This window comes from Triturus cristatus, chromosome 11 (genome assembly GCF_964204655.1).
Source record: "Triturus cristatus chromosome 11, aTriCri1.1, whole genome shotgun sequence".
NCBI classification, from domain to species: domain Eukaryota; kingdom Metazoa; phylum Chordata; class Amphibia; order Caudata; family Salamandridae; genus Triturus; species Triturus cristatus.
The window spans coordinates 623,192,477-623,212,730 of record NC_140594.1 but is presented as its reverse complement, the minus strand read 5'-3'; the positions used below and the strand labels follow the sequence as shown (position 1 = coordinate 623,212,730).

Genomic DNA, 20,254 nt, shown 5'->3' with positions numbered 1-20,254 from the left:
ATGTACACGTGAAATGAAGAATTCTCTCTGAAGCCGGCTGTAGATTTTACTTTTGGGGTCCCTGGAGTTCAGCGAACGATGAACTGTAGTTGCCCTTGTCATCCCACGGAAGGGTGAAAGAGCCTTTCTTCAGAGCTGGTTGCTAAAAAGAGTCCCTCCCAGCAGACTTTGATTGGCCCAGAGCTGGTGACATCAAATGTTTTGGAAGTGGAAAGTCATCTGTTTGCAGAAGCTCTTTCTTTTCTGTTCAGATGGGAACAGAGAAAAAAACAAGAGAGGCACATGACGAAAGAGAAATGAAGGTGAGATAAAATAGGGGGCAGAGGAAACTGAGGAGGCAGAGTGGGAACACAGAGTTGAAAGACTGATGCAAAAAGGCAAACTGCGATAGGAGGGAAGGGTAGTTGAAATCTTGAAAGTAAATGGTTAGCGAGAGACTGCGGAATGCAGGCAGGCAGGTGAGCCCGCGAATGATGGGCGCGTGCGCTTAGGAGAGCAATCTTCTCATTTTCACGCACTGAACTTGTGCTTGTGGCGCGCCCCTGCTCGCTCCCGCAAGGTGGATGCCGCCACAAGCACGAGTGTGTGCTTGGAAATGACCAGAGGGACGGCTAAAGGTCCTCTTATGTAGTGCATGCGCGGTGCGTAGGCGAGACCTACAAATTATTTATTTAACATACTCCTACCCAAAGGCATCTTGGTGCTAAAAAAGAAGCTGCTAGGAAGCTACCAAAAGAATAAAAGAAGCTAAAACAGCAATTCAATCAAAAATAGGTATGTTTTTTAGGCATTTCTAAAAAGAATATGACTCTGAGTAGATTAAATATGGAGAAGAACAATCCAAGCTCTATTTGTTATCCACAATAGATATCTTCCACCCTAAGATAAACGGGCCACTTTGTGTACTACCAAATTCTTTGAAGAAGTTGCCCGGAGAATTCTTTGTGGAACACACCAGAGAAATTTGAATCTAATACCTTTTGGTCCTGCATTATATAAGGCTTTATGTGCTAAGCATAAAGATTTAAACATAACATGCTTCCTCGCTTGGAGCCAATGCAATTTGAACTGTTCTTTAGAAACCGATTTAAATTTAGATATGTTTCCAATATAAGTCTTCCTGAGCTGTTTTGCAAAACTTGAAGTTTATTGAGAGCAGTTGCTGCATGGTCAAGCATAAGTCATTGCAGTAGTCAATGCAAGATAAATTAAAGGCTACCCCCACTGACTTTCACAGATCAGGGGAATAAAAGGCAAAATCTTTTTTTTTTTAATGTAATGATGTAAAAGCAAGAGAAAGTAACCTGATTAATCTGGGCAGAAAATAAGCTCATCATCAAAAATCACTCCCAGATCCCTCACTGTTATGGTGCAGTGGGAGAAGAGCGCAGTTCACAGGGGCACCATAACGCACACCAGACAGCTGAATTTTGTTTTCAAAGATTAAAACCTATTTTTTCCCAGCATCATGTTGTAAGCAGTTAGTTTTCAGCCAAAGTCCAATTGTGAATCGTAGGGACTCTATCTTGTTCATTGTAAGAGATTGATAGAATAATCTGGGTGCTATCAGTGTATGACTAGCAATGCAGAAAAACACCACTCTGCCCAAAGTTAATTTGATCTGGTGCTGGTAAGTCACCGGTAAGGAAAACTAGGTCCTACAAACCATTATCCTCCCAAAAGGAATACATGCAGGTAAATAGAAAAAATATATATATATATTTTATTTATATTATTTAGTTAATACAATACAAAAGACATGAAAATCAATGTCACAAAAATCAATATCAATATGCATCATGAGTCACACACACTCATTCTATCAAAACAACCAGACAACCACATACTCACGTATACTCAGACATCCCATCAGATAACAATTCGTCGGATTACAAACACGGTGTTTAGGTGATAATAACAGTCTTCCCCAAACGTCTTGGTACATATGCAATATCAGTGTAACATGAATGGTTTCAGCAAGAGGGATGCACAGTCCTCAACTTGTCATGCAGTTCAAAATTGCAATTTATTTTCCAAGAGGGAAACAGATGCAGGGGAGACACAGGAGCTCCAGCGCCGATGCGCATTTCAGTGTCTAACCCGGATCTGGGTCACACCTTCATCAGGACGAAGCAAAGCAGTGTGGGACTCATGTGGGAGGTACCTAAAAGAACAACAAATATATATATATATATACAAATACACACACTGTATGATAATAAAGGTGGGGAGGGGTGTTGATATCTAGATCATCCCCTTTTGCTATACCTCAGTAAGAGGGAGGCAAGGTTTGTAAGGACCAGAAGGATAGTTGTCACAATTTAATAAGTAAATAAGGGAGAGTGCACAGTAACGAAATATATATAAAGACAAAAAAATGAAAGTGTGCACAGCCAAGGTACTGTCAAGTGTGCTGAATTAGATCATCAGCAGTAACCAAACAGCCGCAGGTGTGGAAGAAAAAAGAGGAATATGTGAACACCATTGTGAACATTAGCAACAGAACAGAACAGTGCCATAGATAACCAGTAAAGAAGAAAATTTGGCTAAGCTACATTTCAAATATGTTGACCAATACCTGGAGGTTAATACCAAAACCTAGTCGCTGAATGGGGGCTTAAAAGAGCACCACAATAGAGGACTCCCAGGATGACCTACAGTAGAAAAGTGCATATACTTAAATTCTGATGGAGTGGATATATATCAAAGAAGTGCTAGCGAATACTCATAGGTAGGCCGGCTTACCCAATATAGTTACAGATGGGGCAAGCAGATATGGAATAAATGTGCACCCATGTGTGGGATAAAGAATTAGCAGCATGAGAGAAGGTCAAATCCAATGGAAACAGGCCAAGTTAGAGAAAAGTCGCCATGGAGACAAACATTGTAGTTTAGATGTAGCGAGGTCACATAGGAGGCCTAATGTACGACAAAAAAGACCGGCATATAGAAACAAACAAAGCACATATATGTAGGCTGAATAGACACGTAGATAAACATTCAGAAACGCACAGAAAGAGTATAAGGTATATACGTATAGGTACATAAAGGGACACTCAGGTTAGAAACATCGAGTTAGTGTTAGAGGTAGAAAAAGTGTCAGGCCAAGTTTCACTGAGAGATCTATGCCATAGAAGGCAGAGGGCGACGCGTCAACAGGAAGAGTGTCTGTAAACCGCGGGTGAGACACAGACACTCATAGTAGATAAGAGTTCTGAGGCCAAAGGGTTTCTGCATCACTCAGACGTCACTCAGACAGCTGGCAGCAGCGAGGTAATCGAGACAAGGTAACAGAGAACAATATAAAAAATTAATACATTATTGCCGCCCGAGACCACAAGGGTAAGGTGTAAAAGGGAGAAGAGGATTGGAGCATTAAATGCTCAGCAGAGCACGGAGGAGTTATATGCGTGGTAGCGCACGAAAAGGACGGGCCCGGAGGGGGCGGGTTAAAGGGAGGCGTCCTACTCGGCAAGTAGGGAACATGGAGATAGGACTACCAGCTCGGCTATGAGGCTAAAAGGATGGGCGCCATGATGGAGAGGAACGGGTACAAAACAGAAATGATGACGCGCGGCCGTGAGACACACTCTGTGGTGGGGGAGGGGCGAGCAAGACATAGAGGCAGAGCAAGGTGCACGCGCGGGAGAGCGAGAGGAAAGCCAGATGGCGCCTCTGCTCGTGCCTGTGCGCGTAACCGCACACAGTATGCCACACATGGTAGGACTTTTAAAAGCCCACTAACTAAATGTCTCGCCAGAGCAGGGCATGCGCTGGCTCAAGCGAGACCTAAAAACCTTTTGAGGCTGCCACCGATATCTTGGTGAGGTTTCACACCTTGCAATGGACATCGGCTCAGGGAAACCTCCAAACAAATAGCTGGAAACCTCCTCTCTTCAGGAGTTTCCAGCTAATTGTGTTCCACCCATGTGATATCAGCTCCTCACCGGGTGATCGTGCGAAAGGAGCCAATATCATGTGACACACGGTGTCACTCTGTGAGTTGGCAGGACAGCTACACACCTCCCCTCTTTATAAACAAAAAGCAACAAAAACAAAACAAAAAAAACAAAATCAATAATAACAACCCAAATAATGAATAAGAGTAATAATGCAGATTTCCATTGTACAGGTCTAGTACATACAAAATCATTGTATGTTTGGGTTATTTAACACTCCTTGAACCCTTTGTATTACTCATATTACAGTCATTAGACACAGAACTGTTTTCAATGCTCCCTATTGACAACTGAACACTGGCATCATCATTACTGTTCATTTCATGTCTATAAATTGTTTCACTGACAAAATCAGGCCCGGAGCATCCACTCATATCAGTATATACATTCTTTTTTATGCGTGTTAATTTTTAACAACTCCTCCAATAACCATTGTTCAATAAAGATGATGTTCTGCCAACTTTAATAACTTTCCAATGCGTTTGAATATTTGGAACTCCTTTTTAACACATGCCCCGGCAATTTGATCTTAACCCAGTCTCCACAGTCAGTGTAATGAATAAGATTTTTGTTTTACATTTGTTGTCAACTCACTATTTTTACTAGACATTATTTTTTTGCTTCATGATATACTTTTCTCATGTCAACAACGGCAGGCTTATTTTGTAACCAATGTGGATTTAAACCTTGTCTCAATTTCCTTCCTTTAAGTAATAAGAAAAGTGAAAAGTTTGTCGTACTGAGAGGGGTACAATGATACGACCAAATTAATTTGGCAACATATTCTTTGACATCAATTCTTGCCTTAATTGCTAACTGAATACCTTCTACCAGTGTCTTATTAAATCGTTCCACAAGGCCATTCGTATTAGGTGAGTATAGCGCAGTGCGTTTATGTTTAATGCCAAGATTTGAAAAATAAATCTGTAACTTTAATGAATTGAACTGGACACCATTGTCAGAAGTGGTGAAATCAGGTTATCCTTCTCTTCTAAAACATTAATCCATAAAATAAATCACTTCATCCGAGTTGGGTCCCACAATCCATTTATATTCCACCCATCTGGAAATGTAATCTATGAGTAGTAACACATACAACTTTCCCTGGATAACCCCTTCATAAGGTCCCAATAAATCAATCGTCAAATCTTTCCAAGGTTTTTCTGGCAACATTTTCATAAACACGTCACTTTTCTGTCCTTTCAAGATTTTATCTGAATTCTGACACAAAATGCAATTCTTTATATATGTCACTGCCTCTACATCCATAAATGGCCACCAAAATACAGCTCTCAATTTCTCAGTAGTACCAAACTGGCTAATGTGTCCTATGTGAGCTAGAGCAATCAATTTACCTCTCAAATCCACCAGAGGAATAAAACACTCACCCTTCATCAGGAAGTCATTTTCAATGGCTAATTAATTTCTGACCTACCAAAAGACTTGTAAATCTTTGCAAAAAAATTACGCTATAGGCCAACCATTGATAATGTACCTTTTCACCACATATAAAACGTTATCCCCATTGGATGCTAGCAAACATTCCTCTTCCGAAATTACTTTGCCAACTGATAAAACAACATCCTTCACACTGGCTACAACACAATCTTGCAAACTATCCACCCTAGCTGCATTTCCATTATTACCAGAAAATCTAGATACACAGTCCACCCTTACATTACATAGTCCAGGTAAATACACAACATTAAAATTATATTCATAAAGTTTGGCCAGTATTCGGATCGACCGGGAAGAAGCCTTTCTAAATTCATTTCTAGATAATAAAGCAATTAAAGGTCCGTCCTCAACTTAAACTGTTTGCCCCACAGATACATTTTGATATGTTCAACAGACCAAGCACAAGCAAGAGCCTCACGCTCAACAGTGGATTATTTACACTCAACGTCTGTCAATGGTCTAGGTGCGAACGCAATGGTATATTCCACATAACCTTTAGTTTGTCTAAAAAAAAAAGCACCTAACCCCATTGAACTGGCACCAACAGTTACTACATTCAATGAATCATTTGAAAAAGGAGACATGGGTTGCAAATCTATCATTTCTTTATTAAGTTTTGCAAATGCTATATTTTGTTCTGTCAACCATTCAAATGTTGCACCCTTCTTGAGTAGTGAGGGTAAAAGTACTGCAATTTCTGCAACATTTTTGACAAATCTAGAATAGTACTCTCATAAACCTAAAAATGATCGGAGTTGGTCTTTGTTGCTTGTCTCAACAATGTCTCCAATAAGTTTGAGTCAGGGGCATAACACAGGCCCCCGCATCCCCCGCAGTGCGTGGGCCCCCTCAGCACTGCACTTCGGTTGGGGAGCTCCTGATAGAGTCCGGAGGGGGCCTCTCTACGTACCTTGCAGGGGTGGCCCCCCTCAATTATGTTTACGCCGCTGGTTAGAGTGAATCTGTTTTCGGTGCAATATCTTTCTCAGAAATGGAATTACCTAAATATTCCACTATTGTGGCAAGAAACTTGCATTTATCTAAAGAATTGTCATTCAAATAGACATTATTTACCAAGAGTATAATAATTGAAGTGTCAATTATCAGAAAGTAAAACTAAAGAACTCGTTATACTTAAATATTTATATTTATTTCCTAAATACAAGACCCGCCACAGGTGGAGGAAGAACGGAACTCACAGGAACACCATCCGAGGAAGAATGCGTGAGTCAGAGGGTGACGTAGATTAAGTAACCAATCAACATTCGAAATGACGTGCGTTGGTAACAACCAATAGGATAACAGATGAGCCCCCGGTGCACGAGGAAGAAACTTAATACAGTATACAACATCTCCCTTTTTTCATAAGACGAACTCAATACATAATAAAGTCTCTAAATCTGTTGGGAATGCTAGTTGCTCTGCCAGAGCTGGTGCAAGAGCCTTCTACATGACTAGAAGCACACGCTTCATTGTTCTCACTACGGGTTACATTTTCTGCTGCTTCCCTTGGCTCTTGCTTCTCTAGATCAGCTGATGTACCCATAGTTAAACTGTGTTGAACTGTTTCTTTTCCAAACACCTCTTGCATAGGTAAACTTGAAGTCTCTTTTGAAATAGAGCTATCACTGGTAGATTCTCTTAAAACTGATGGAGAATAGTCTTTTTCGTTTATGTGATAATCAAACCAATTTTCACATTGTTCCAACTCTACACCCTCATTAAATGGACATGACATGAGTTCCTTCTGTCCATCCTTGAGCTTGATGACATCACTTTTGTTTCTCCATCCAAATTTATGGAGTCGAACAGAACCACTAGAGGCCTCAATAACTTCACAGGGTTCATAATACTTTGACTCTCCCTTATGCCTGACAAAAGGTTTCTTGACAATGACCCAATCACCCTTGCCAATCTCTTTTACAACAGCTCTATGAATCTTGTCATGGTATTCTTTAGATTTAATCTGTTGCTTTACAATCTTGTCTCTCACTTGGAGGTCGGAGTCATCTAACCTTGTTACTTCCTGCATACGGTCCTGAATAATAGCAAACTTAGGTGAAACAGCAGAGTTACCCTGCCGTCCTCTCATTAGGAAAAAAGGCGAATAACCAGTTACACTATTGACTGTATTGTTGTACATATAAACTCTTTCACGAGTAAAGTCAACCACTGGAAATCCAGCCGAAATTGCCATCTGAATGCCATCTTTTAGAAAACGATTGACTCTTTCCACTTGACCATTGGATTTAGGTGAATAACAAGGAGTCTTTTCTTGACATATACCGTTTCTCTTCAAAAATGTGACCATTAACTCGGAGGTAAGCTGTTTTCCATTGTCTGAGACTAAAACCTGCGGAAAACCTTCCAAAGAAAAACATGACTCCAAGAATTCTATTACACATTTGGAGTCTATAGATGACACAAATTTGACATATATCCATTTGCTATAATAGTCACATAAGACAATTACAAATCTAGAATTTTGCTCTAGAACACTAAAAGGACCTGCAAAATCAATAGCCAGTTTAACCCAAGATGAACAGGGAATATCGACTAATTGCATTTCTTGAACTCTAGGCTTCCAATGCTTATCTGACCTCAGACAAATAGAACATTTTTCTACAAACTCATTTACATCAGAGTCCAATCCAGGCCACCAATAATATTGCTTCAAAATTTTTTTTGTCATGGTTGAGCCTAAATGAGAGTTATGAGCTAACTCAATTAGATGTTTTCTTATTTTTGTGGGTGGAACCAATAAATCTCCCCGCAAAACAAAACCTTTCTCAATGCTTAACTCTTCAGCTACTTGTACATATGTTTTTAATGAATCATGTACATTTCTGATAGGCGGCCATTTGCTTAATATATACTCTTTTACCTTGTTTAACACTGAATCTTCATCCATGAGGCTTAACCATTCCGATTCTTTACATAACTGTTCCAATTTGTTAAAACTGTGAACAAATGACACTACACATTCAGTTTCTTCTTCCACTTCTGTCTCTACATTGTTCAATGGAAGACGTGAAAGGAAGTCTGCACTTACGTTTTTCTTACCTGCAATATGTTTAATAGTAAAATTGTATTCCTGAAGTTTAGATAACAACCTTACTAACCTTGCGGAAACTTTTCCGTTTCCCCTACCGCAACCATCCATTAAGAAAGTCAAAGGTTTGTGATCTGTGATCAACTCAAAACGTTTACCCCATAAATACATTTTGAGTTTATCAACAGCCCAAACACAAGCAAGGGCTTCTCTCTCTATGGTACTGTAATTACGCTCTGCATCCAATAAACGTCTGGATATGAATGCAATGGTATGCACCTTATCTGCAACTTTTTGAGAATAAACAGCACCTATGCCAACAGAGCTTGCATCTACAGTGATGATGTTGATACCATCGGGATCAAATGGTTTCAACGTTGGGGCTTTAACAATAGCTTCCTTGATTTTTGTGAAAGCAAACTCTTGACTCTCAGACCAGATATACTTCTCTCCTTTACGAAGCAACATTCTCAAAGGCTCAACTAAATCTGAGTAGTTTTCGACAAAACGTGAGTAATACTCACTGAGCCCTAAAAATGATTTAAGAGTATCTTTATCCGTAGGTTTTGGTGCATCTGTTATAGCTTTGACTAAATCTAGTTTAGGTTTAATACCATTTCCACTCAATACATGGCCCAAATATTCAATTTCAGTTTGAAGAAATTTACATTTGTCTTTAGCAACTGTCATGCCTCTCTCATTTAACCTGTTAAGGACTGTTTCTAAAATTTCATTATGTTTCTCAATAGTATCAGCATGAATAAGAATGTCGTCCTGAAATTTCTGAACACCCAACACTCCTTCTAATACACATTCCATTAACTTTTGAAAGACACTGGCTGATGAAGCTAAACCAAAAGGGAGTCTAACAAACCTATAAGCACCCAATGGAGTAATGAAAGTAGTTAAATCCTTTGAGTCCTCCGATAATTGCACTTGGTGATATGCTGACTTGAGATCTATCAAGGAAAAATAATTGGAACCCTTAGTAGCTGCAAGAATCTCCTGGATTTTGGGTAAAGGGAAACAATCCACCAAAATATTTTTGTTTAACGATCTCAAATCAGCACATAAACGAACTTGGCCATTCTTTTTTTTAATCAGAACTATGGCAGAAACCCATTCTGCTGAATTAGTCTGTTCGATCACCCCTTCCTCAACTAATTTGTGGAGAAGTTTTTGTAAATCAGACTTTACAGATAACGGAATTGGTCTTACCTTATGCTTAACTGGTATAGCATTTTTCTTCAACTTTATGGTATGTTCAAACCCCTTGACACAACCAATGCGGTCTTCAAAAAGAGCCTCATATTTACTCAGAATTGAATCAACTTTGTCTACAGGCGGCAATGAATCAGAAAAAGAAACTGCATGAACAAAATTTTCATCCAACACAATAGGATCATCGGCACCTGGTTTGAGTAAAATTCCCAGTCGCGCCAGATCCTTCCATCCTACTATATCTCTACCCCGCTCCGCAACATATACTTTAGTAGAAATAATTCTTCCTTTGATATTCAGGTTATCTTGAAAATAACCCAACATATTTATATCAAAATCCCCAAAAGCTTTGGGATTGACATCAGAGGCTAATAAATCAGTATTAGGCCAAAATTTTCCATACTTAATGTCAGAAATTATGGTAATTGGCGAACCTGAATCCGCCATGATATTAATTTCTACGTTACCTATGTGTGCAACACCAAGAGGACCTTTTATGTCATCATTAGGATCATCAACTGTCAAAACAATATTAGAGCACATATCTTCATCAAAATCATCAACAGAACTAACTTTGACTTTTTGAAACTTCTGAACCCTAAAATTGTTGCACACACCAGCAAAATGTCCTACCTTTAAACACTTTGTGCATTTTCTTCCCTGCGCAGGACACCCTTGAAAATCCGCCTTATGATTCTTTGAACCACATCTAAAACAAACAAAAGCATTTACATTTGGACTTTTGCTAGTTTTCCCTTTTTTGTCGTAGCTAGGTACATACTTTTTACGCTCTTGAACATAAAATACATCATTTTTTACATTTTTATCGGAAGAAAGTTCTTTTGTACTTTCCAGCGAACGCTCTATTCCCTTAGCAATGTCAATTGTTTCCTGTAAAGAAGGATTTCTACAAGCTAACAACCTTTCCTGAATTTTTTTTTCATAACAATAAAAAACAAATTGGTCTCTAATATGTTCATCAACCATGTCATTAAATTCACATTTTGTTGCCAAAACTCGTAAACAAGCAATGTACTCTTCAATAGTCTCATTTTCTAATTGTTTCCGTGTTGCAAAACGATGTCTGCCCACCATAATATTTGGTTCTTCTCCAAATTGTTTCTCTAAACGTTTTACCGCTTCTTGGTATTCATTCATAGGAATAAACTGACCAGGAGGTACTTCAAATTCCGGCAGGCTATCAAAAATTTCTTGGCCTGCTGCACCCAATAACCCAAATAAAATGGCTTTTTTTCTCTCTGGCTCATACTTCTTTCCATCTATCGCAATTAAATAATTCTCAAATGCCCTCAACCAGTTTTTCCATTTCATAACTGGTTTACCTGGATCAGATAAGAAAGGCGCTGGTGCACTAATATTTGAATTTTCTGACATATTAGTATTAGAATAAGTTTCCTCTTTTTGAAATTCACTAGTAATTTTTTGTTTTAAAAAAAAAAAAAAAAAAAAAAATATATATATATTTTTTTTTTATAAAGTATTCAGCTAAAAATATGAATTGCCAAAATTTAGTTGAAATAAATAAAAATCCTACTAGTATACAACTATTCTACAAATTCTCCTCGTTTTTCCCTATATGTTATCATAAACACCGAAGAAAATAATTGCAGAACAGAACTCCTCACATTAAACTGCCAGCAAATGTCTTTCTTTTGGAAAATTGCTCTTAAAATGGAGTCACGCAACATGAAAGCGTAAGAGTGAGCGTAGGCACTACGTCACAATAACTGTCAATTACCTCAGGACGTTGAAAGGAAACCGTTACAGCTGTGCACAAGAATGCATGCGAACGTGTGGAAATACGTCACCTACGATGACAGTTACAGCTGAACGTTGAAGGAAAACCGTTGCAGCTGAGCAGAATGGCCGTTATTTTACTACTGATCGATGAAAACACCTCAGCCTACAGTGCGACAGGAAAATATGCACATACACGGCGATTAGAAAATATTTAAACTTCCATGCCGTGACAATAACGTAGTAACTTGCCTTAAGGATCAGTTTGAAGCGGACATCACTCGATAAATACTTCTAAGCATCTGATAGCTCCGTCAACAACAGACTACGGCATAAAACGAAGAAATACAAATCCAATTACTAAAGGATCAAGCAGAATAAAGCAGTAAACAGCAATAACTTGCCTTTCAGAATACTGCAGAAGTCCTCGAACACAGTGGACGCTCAGAAGCACTTCAGCATGACGGGTCTTCACTCGATACTCATATCCCGTACCTCGTCGCCAATTTGAAGTGTCAATTATCAGAAAGTAAAACTAAAGAACTCGTTATACTTAAATATTTATATTTATTTCCTAAATACAAGACCCGCCACAGGTGGAGGAAGAACGGAACTCACAGGAACACCATCCGAGGAAGAATGCGTGAGTCAGAGGGTGACGTAGATTAAGTAACCAATCAACATTCGAAATGACGTGCGTTGGTAACAACCAATAGGATAACAGATGAGCCCCCGGTGCACGAGGAAGAAACTTAATACAGTATACAACAATAATGTTGATCTTCAGAATTAGTGTAAACCAAAATATCACCTTGAAATGCCACTACATTATCAGTATTTTTGAACAGGTAAAACATGAACTTCTGAAATACTGCTGCGGTAGATGCCAGACCAAACGGCATGCATGTTGCTCCATCTCGTGTAATGAAAGAAGTGATAAAATTAGTGTGACGGGACGATCGCCGACAACCGCCAGGAGTGCCCCGGGGGCACGGAACCAACACGACTGGTGCTGGCTCTAGCGGCGGCCAGGGGGAGGAGCCCCGAGAGGCACGTAAACCCGGAAGAAGGCAAAGTCGAGGGCACGCGAGTGGGAAGCGAGGAAGCTGACGGAGGCCAGGAGGACGAGGAGAAAGTAGCTGAGACAACATCGGAAAAGGAGACGGAGAAGAGCGGTTCGGAGAAAGCTCAGGACCCGAACAACGGGACCCAGATGAGAACCGGGACTTACCCCGGGGAAGGCGCCACGGACGAGACAGCCGGGACCCTGTCATCGGGTCCCCGTATCAGGCAAGTGGCGAAAAAGACAGGGTGCTCGCTGAGAGGCTGGTGGCGGGCGCGTGCTGGTATCCCTGGGCAGTAAGGGAACAGGGAGGGCGCCTGAACATAGAAAGGCAGTAGAGCGCAGAGCGGGAAGTTTTCTTTTAGTTTCTCCACTGTTTGTTGAAGGGACAGGGACACCCAAGTAAGGAACCACCCTCGAACACCTCCAACGGGACTCCCCCCTGAATACAAAGGGCCCGGGGACGGGAGAGAGGGGCTGAACCAGAAAAGGCGATGTAGGTTCCACTAGGAGACCAGGGGAGGAAAGGATAGGGCAAGAGCCTGTGAGGATAAGCCATACCTCGGGAACAGCCCAAACCCTGACAGTCTCCTCTTTTCCTTCCTTTTACCGAGGGGGACGCCCGGCGGAAGAGGCCACGAACCCAGGAACGGGACCAAGACGGACATCCGAATATACGGCCCCTGGAATCAGGACACAAAGGAGAAGAACTAAGAACCGCCTCGGACCGGGCGAAGCCACCCCGAACCCTCTTTTGTACACCCCCCAATAAATATCCTTTATACGCAACTCATTTGCCTCAGCTGGTCTGTGGGGAGGTGACAATGAGGATCTGTCGTCAATTCAATTTAATGATATGCCGCCTTTAAATCAATAATCGAAAAATATTTTGCACCATCCAATTTAGCTAATAACTCTTGAATGTGCAACAAGGGATAACAATCCACCAAAAATTGTTTGACTGATCTTAAATCCACACATATGTGAAGATCTCCTGTCTTCTTCACTAAAACAATGGGAGATACCCATTCAGCCGCTGGTTTAATCACACCTTCTTTGCACATTTCCATTAGCATTGTAGATAACTCACTCCTAACAGATAATGGTACATGCCTTACTTTATAGTTAACAGGCACTGCATTATCTTTTAGTTGAATGTGATGTGAGAATCACTTCACCTTTCCCAATTGTTTCTGAAACAAGTCTTTACGTTTCTCCAAAAGAGCTTCCAACTATCATTGCCCAACTGACAATTGTGTACACTCTGAACATTTTCTGCAATATAACCTGGTTTTTAGCATTTGGATCTAACATCATTCCCATTTTTCTCTGATGGTGCCAACCCAACACTTGCAAACCATCGATAGCAACATAAATCTTTAACCCCCTTCAAACCATAATACAAAGCAACCAATGAAAACACATGGAATGCTAACCTCTATAATTCCATGCTCCTACTTACAATAAAAGAATCAAGTCTACATTACTACAGCGTGCCTTCAATATCAGCGCATCAGCATTTAATGGAACACTCTGATAGAAGTGAAAAAGAGCGCTGAGTACTTGAAGTAAAATGATATTGACTACAGTCCAGCAACTAACAAGACAATCAATGACATTGAAGGGCTATGGCTGACCCACACAGGCAATAAAGTTCTGCAGGTGCCCCAATCTGTCTCATTAGGTCCCTATTACATAATAAACTGTGGCAACCTGATGAAACTCTTTAAGAACATTGTAGGAGCCCGCCTCTGTACAGTGTACTAAAATGAAGTACACTATGTAGAGAGTGTGAAAGATCCCCAGAGGAAGATGGAGGCAGTAAGTAGATCATATTAACTATTTTTGTGGTAGTGTGGGCAAGCAGTTAGGTTTATCAGAGGACAGTGTTAAGAAGTTGTTGTACACACAGGGGCAATAAATGAGACACACACTGAAGAATAAATCTGAGATCAATTTTGTATAAAAATAGCAAGATTCTTTATATATGTTTTGAGAAGCAAGACTTCAAATCGGAAATATACTTTATACGGTTTTAATATTCAAATAAATACTTTGTATACTTGTGGTGATTGAAATACATGCAGTGCAGTTCAAAGTATGCAGTACTTTCTCACTTGGCCATCAATACCATCAAATATTTTCCAGCGCAGTTGGCAGGGAGAGTACTGGAAATGTATAACCGTAATGGAGTTCGGTCGGCCGCCAACACGGTCCCCGGCAGTAGGTCACTGGAAGCCAATGGATTTGAACACCGCCAACCGAGTGGTCGCAGTTGCTGGAGGATGGTGTGAATTCTTTGAAGCGGAGGACTGCTGTTGGACTTGGCCCTTTTTGCAGGGTCATCCCTGAACTTTTTGCCTTCCTCCCAGTCTTTTTTCTGACCTGGTGTTAGTGGTTTTAGGACTCTGGGCACTTTATCACTGCTGTCCAGTGTAAAGTGCATGTGCTCTCTTTGGTAAAACATGGTAAGATTGGTCTACACCTGTTTGGTTAATTTAATTTCCCTATCAGTCCCCAGTACTGTGGTATTTCATATACCCGGGGCCAGTAAATTAAATGCTACTGGTGGGCTTTCAGCGCTGCTTGCGCCAACCACCAAAGTAGCCTTTTAAACCTGGTTTCTCACAGCTGTGAGGCTGCCCTCTCATAGGAATACATTGTGTTTCAGTGGTAATTCCTGATATGAGAGGAGCAGCGTGGTCAAATTTGGTATGTTTGGAATAGTAATAATAAATGCTGCGTAGTGGGGATTCGCAGATTTAGTATCACTATTTTTGAAATGCCACTTTTAGAAGTGGGCATTTCTGTGTGCTGTGTGTCTTTGTGCCTGCCTGATGTGTATTGCATGTCTGGCTCTGGAGTGATAGGGACTGGGGTGGTGCCGTGACTCCAGAGTGGCTGGGTGAGTCAGCGCTAGGCTGAATAGGCAGATCTGCATTTGGAGTAGTGGGAGGAGTAGCACCATACCCTGAATAGGTCTTTACCTGCCTTGTACAATGCTGGCTCCACCCCCCTGTGGTGTGTCTGGGGCCAGAACCTGCAATGTCAAAGGGGACTGTTGTGCACTGTAAATAAAATATTGAGTGCCCCCCAGAACTGTTTTTGACTCGATCCCCAAGCCCTGTGCCAGGGCAGAACAAAGACATGAAAAGTATAAATATTGGGGCTGTGAACCCATGTAAGTGTGTACTGCTTGGTGCTTACTTGCGGCCGGCAGGCTGCCGATCTGCCATGAGGAACCGCCACTGGGGATTGACTTGCTGCCTTGCTAGGCAACTAAGGGGTCTGCTGGCCGTCCTGGAGCCCCAGTGTGCTGGTCTGCCGGTGCACTTCTTGGAGGGAAGTACTACCTGCTGCTGCCTGCAGGTGTGAGCGTCTGGCGAGTGCTGCTAGTGGGGCCTGTTTTCCTGGCCCTGCCGGGGAGAGCGTGTGGCTAGCTACCCTCGTGGAGTGGACGCAAGGTGGAGGGCTGAAATTAGCCCCGGAGCCCGAGGTGCGGGCTCACCAACTAAGGCACCGTCAGCAGGAGTTCACCCCACATTGTGGGTGTCAGGAGGAAGTGCAGTATCCCCCCATATGAAGTGGGCCGTGGACGCCCCGCAGGTTGCTGTCCCTGGAGGCTGAGACGGGGCCACCGGCCGCAACGCGAAACCGGAAGTCAGGCACTCGTTGCCTGGCCAGGGGCAAGGCTGACTCGTGGAAAGCCCATCACGGACATGGCCGCCAGAGGTCAAGCAAGCTTGTGCCTGGAGGAGGGCGGGGCTCCCGTGTGCCGTTGAGAGCCCCGCGATTCGTGTAACAAGGGAGACGAGGCCGGCGGGGACTTCGCTCCGGGCGCATTGCCAAATGAAGGGCCAGACCCTTGCGGGTTCCTTTCTGCCGCTCTCCGCCTATTTCCTAGTGAGTGGCTCTACGGAGAGGCAGTTCCCTGAGAGCGAAGCAGGCAAGAGGCAGGAGCTCTCCCGGCTCCCGAGTGTTACAGCCGACGGCTGTGGGCAGAAGCGCTCAGCCCCCATGGAATGGTGAGCGGGGTTAAGCTTTCCAATATTGAGCTCCAGTCACCGTGAGGGTGGGAGCATTATTCCGTATTGGGCCAGGGCAGAGTAGGGGGAGCCAGGTTCCGGCTTTCCTCCCCCCTTGACGAGCGAGGCTGCCCTAATTCACCCTGGTGTTTCCCTGAGTTTCCCAGCTGCCCCGCAAGGTTGCGGGCTGCTGCAACGATGGGGGCATCTCTTTTAGATAAGAGAGACCAGGGTGAGTTTCACCCTCGCCCCATTGGAGTACAGGCCGTTGGAGGCCCCATGATCATTGAACCCTGACTTTTGATGGACATAGGGCATTGCGGGGAAGTCCCAGACGGGCCACCCCCTCCCTCCCGAGGAAGGCCAGTTTGCCTGTGAGCACCTGGTGTGCTGGTAGGGCCCCAGGCCCTAAGGTGATGTATGCACCTGGGGAGTGTTACTGAGGTGCATTGCTAATATGATTTATGCATACTGTGATTTATGCCTAATGTGATTTATGAAAAGTGTCTGTACCAGTAGTTACTGGTTGTTTAATACTTACCTGTTCTGATGATTCCGACAGTGGCCCGATTGGCCCTGTCCTGTATATAATCCCCTATGAAGTATAGCCTAGTGCCAGGTGGCACAGTGTACATTTGAGATTGTGATCTAATGTGTTTCATGAGTAATACAAAGGCTATTTTTTATATAACCTTGTGTGGAGTTTCTTTTGTGGTGTGCCTAGTGTGTCGCGTGTGTGTTGTGTCGCGTGTGTGTGTGTGTGTGTGTGTGTGTGTGTGTGTGTGTGTGTGTGTGTGTGTGTGTGTCGCGCGTGTGTGCGCGTCGGGTGTGTGTGTGTTGCATGTGTGTGTGTTGCGTGTGTGTGTGTGTGTGTCACATTGTCTCTGGGATAAGCCTGACTGCTCGTGCCAAGCTACCAATGGGGTGAGCAGGGGTTATCTTCGGTGTGTAACTCCCTAGCCCTGACTAGTGTTGTGGTTTCTGCCTGGCTTAGGCGCTTGCCCTAGCCAACCAGAAATGCCAACTCAATTAGCATTGTGGTCGTTGGAAGGAGGACTTTGCTAAGGAGTTTTGGATAACCACGGCCCCTTGGAAGGTCAACAGCCGTCTTCGCCAGAGGGATGAAGGTCTATAGGGGTCCAGGACTCTGGTTTTACCTGGATCAGAAGTACTTGGGGTCGTGTGTGCTGGGTACAGGGGTCACTGGCAATGATAAGGCCACGGGTGTGATGCAGAGCAGACCACCACGGAGGAGGCGAGGGTGCCAATGTTGTTGCTTTATGCCGTGAATGCCACTTGCAAAGGCTATGGGCTCTTAGTAACCGGACTGTTTCCAGCCTCGGTTGTTGTGTTGAGAGGATCCCTCGAGTTGATGGAGGTGTGCAGGGGTCGGTTCCAATCGGCTGGGGAACCAGCAGGCCTGGGATGCTGCAAGGTTTGTTTTTGTGGCGGGGTGGGGGGGGTCGCGTTGACACAGTGTGGCAGTCCTCATCCACAGCGGTTTCTTTACCAGCAGCCACTGGGGACTAGAGCCTCTAGCCCAAAGGGAGATCTCCGGCAAATTGCAGAAGGCTGAAGCGCTCCGGGGTTTCTTGAAGGCCTCACAGGTGTCAGAAAGGACAGCAGGTTGCAGAGGCAGAGTCTTTAGCAGTGGCAGGGGTTTGTGCCAGTTTCTTCTCAGTCTTGAACCGCAGCGCTCTTCTTCCATTGCCTTTTTGTGTCAGTCGAATCTGAAGTCATGTTCTCGGGAGCCGCCTAAATACTGAATTCGGGGGCATTTTTCGGGAAGACTAGGTAGTAGCCAATAGGCTGCTTACCCGTAGGGTGCCTACACCTTCTTTTTACACACCTCACATGGGGGGGGGTGAGCATATTATGACTCCTAATAGACTACTATGCCCATCTTCTAGATGGCAGATAGTGAAAGGAGGGGTTTACCTCGCCTGCCCAACCTGAGGGGTGGTACAGTGTGAAGGTAGGCCCAACTCCTCCTACTTTACCTAATTTTTCTGCCAGTCCTCCTGCCAAAAGTGGGGCACGAATGGATGGGTGGTCGTCATTTGCTTCTAACAGCAGCAGCTGGGAGCATGGTTCAAAGGCGGCATAGCCTTTGAAGTTCCTGCTTCTGCCAAGGCAGATTTTGCCAGGGGGAAGGTGTGACCGTGTCTGCCCACAGCAAGCTTGTCTATGAACCCAGAGAGTGCTGGCTCTCTACCCAAGGGTCCAGAAACATGTCTGATGATGGCAGGCTGGCTAAAACTAGACAGGGACTACACCAGCGGTTGGTATGGTTTCAAGGGACCTTCTAAAAGGGTCTCCAGTGTGAATTTATTAATAAGTCAGACACTGGCATCAGCAAGGATTTATTAAGACAAGATGTTTGTTACCAAACATCTTAGAAATCAGTGAAGTCATCATGCAGCTAGGAAAATCGACATGACAAGTATCCAGCCATGTACTCTTTATCGCTTCCCTGTTCACTTACAATATCTCAGAATAGACTGGACATTGTAGGGGCATATCTGTTCATGCTGATATGCCCACACATTGGGTATAGTGCACCCTACCTTAGGGCTCAAGGCCTGTCGTACTGGTGGCTTACCTGTATCTTATGCAGTGTAAGGATGGCATGGCACACAGGGCACACATGTCAACTCTTTGGTTTTTCTTGCACCTGGACATGCAGCCTGTGATAGCACCACCGTGGAGTCCGGGTGAGGGGTCTCTTTGGGACCTTCTTTCAAATCCATGCCCCAGGTACTGAGGATACCGTATACTTGGGGCTTATAGGGGAAAGAGAAGTGGTGCCAATCATGGTACAGTTTTACTGAAAGGAGATCTGCCACTGGGAACCTGGTTAGCAGGGACTTACAGTTCAATATTACATCAGACATCAAGCAAAAAGTGGGGGGGCTAACCATGTCAAAAGAGGCATTTTCCCACAAACATCAAGTCCCTTGAAACTTTTAAATCATCAGACATCTTCTCTGTTGCATTTGTAAAACCCAGGGGGGTCATAGATGACAGAACCCACTCTGATCACCTTGGCATCATCCAACGCAGCTCGAAAAGGAGAAGAAGGAATCTTTCAAGAATAGGGAATAAAGTGCTTACCCTATAACGACATCTGCTATCCAACTCCCCAAGCAAACGCTCAGGTGTCTGGTGGCAGCACACTCAGAGAATATGATACAACAGTTTGCATTGGCTGCACAACATATAGCCTTCGGATCCCATTATCACGGAAAATAACCGATTAGGACATGCTGGTTGGCATGAAGCAGTCACCCTACCCCCTTCTCCATACTTAGAAATCCCATTGATTCCTCAAGATCCACTTCACAAACTCAAACACCGACTACTAACATGACTTTGGATGCGCCCCAGGGAGTAAGCGCATCAATAAAATCTTACTGGTTCTGGCTCCCCTTGGTATTGTCTGAAAAGAGGGAATTATGAATGGAGAAAGCAGTCCAGCCACATGCCACCAGGAAGCAGGCTGCCAAAAACATTGGACCCACGGCACCCCAATTTTAAATATGCTCATGGAATATATCTGGAATTAAGAACATGGCCACAAACCTGGAAGTGATTGAATAACTCAGGTAGTTCCAGGTGATACTATTGCAAGAAACATAGTCTGAACACTCAGTACCCCTGAGGGGGTACATGGAAATTCTGAAGATCGACACAAACTCAACAACAATGGCCGCGCAAA

The 20,254-nt window shown here is 43.3% G+C and overlaps 2 long non-coding RNA genes across 2 annotated transcripts; one reads left to right on the top strand and one right to left on the bottom strand.

Annotated features, from left to right (window-relative positions):
• Nucleotides 1-1,838: 1,838 nt before the first annotated feature.
• Nucleotides 1,839-13,205, bottom strand: LOC146785181 (uncharacterized). The gene is made up of 3 exons (XR_014970570.1): nucleotides 13,073-13,205; nucleotides 10,324-10,399; nucleotides 1,839-2,164 (listed from the first exon to the last, which is right to left on the bottom strand). It is a non-coding gene; the product is annotated as an uncharacterized LOC146785181 (long non-coding RNA).
• Nucleotides 12,486-13,300, top strand: LOC146785180 (uncharacterized). The gene is made up of 2 exons (XR_014970569.1): nucleotides 12,486-12,738; nucleotides 13,126-13,300. It is a non-coding gene; the product is annotated as an uncharacterized LOC146785180 (long non-coding RNA).
• The last annotated feature ends 6,954 nt before the right edge of the window (nucleotides 13,301-20,254 follow it).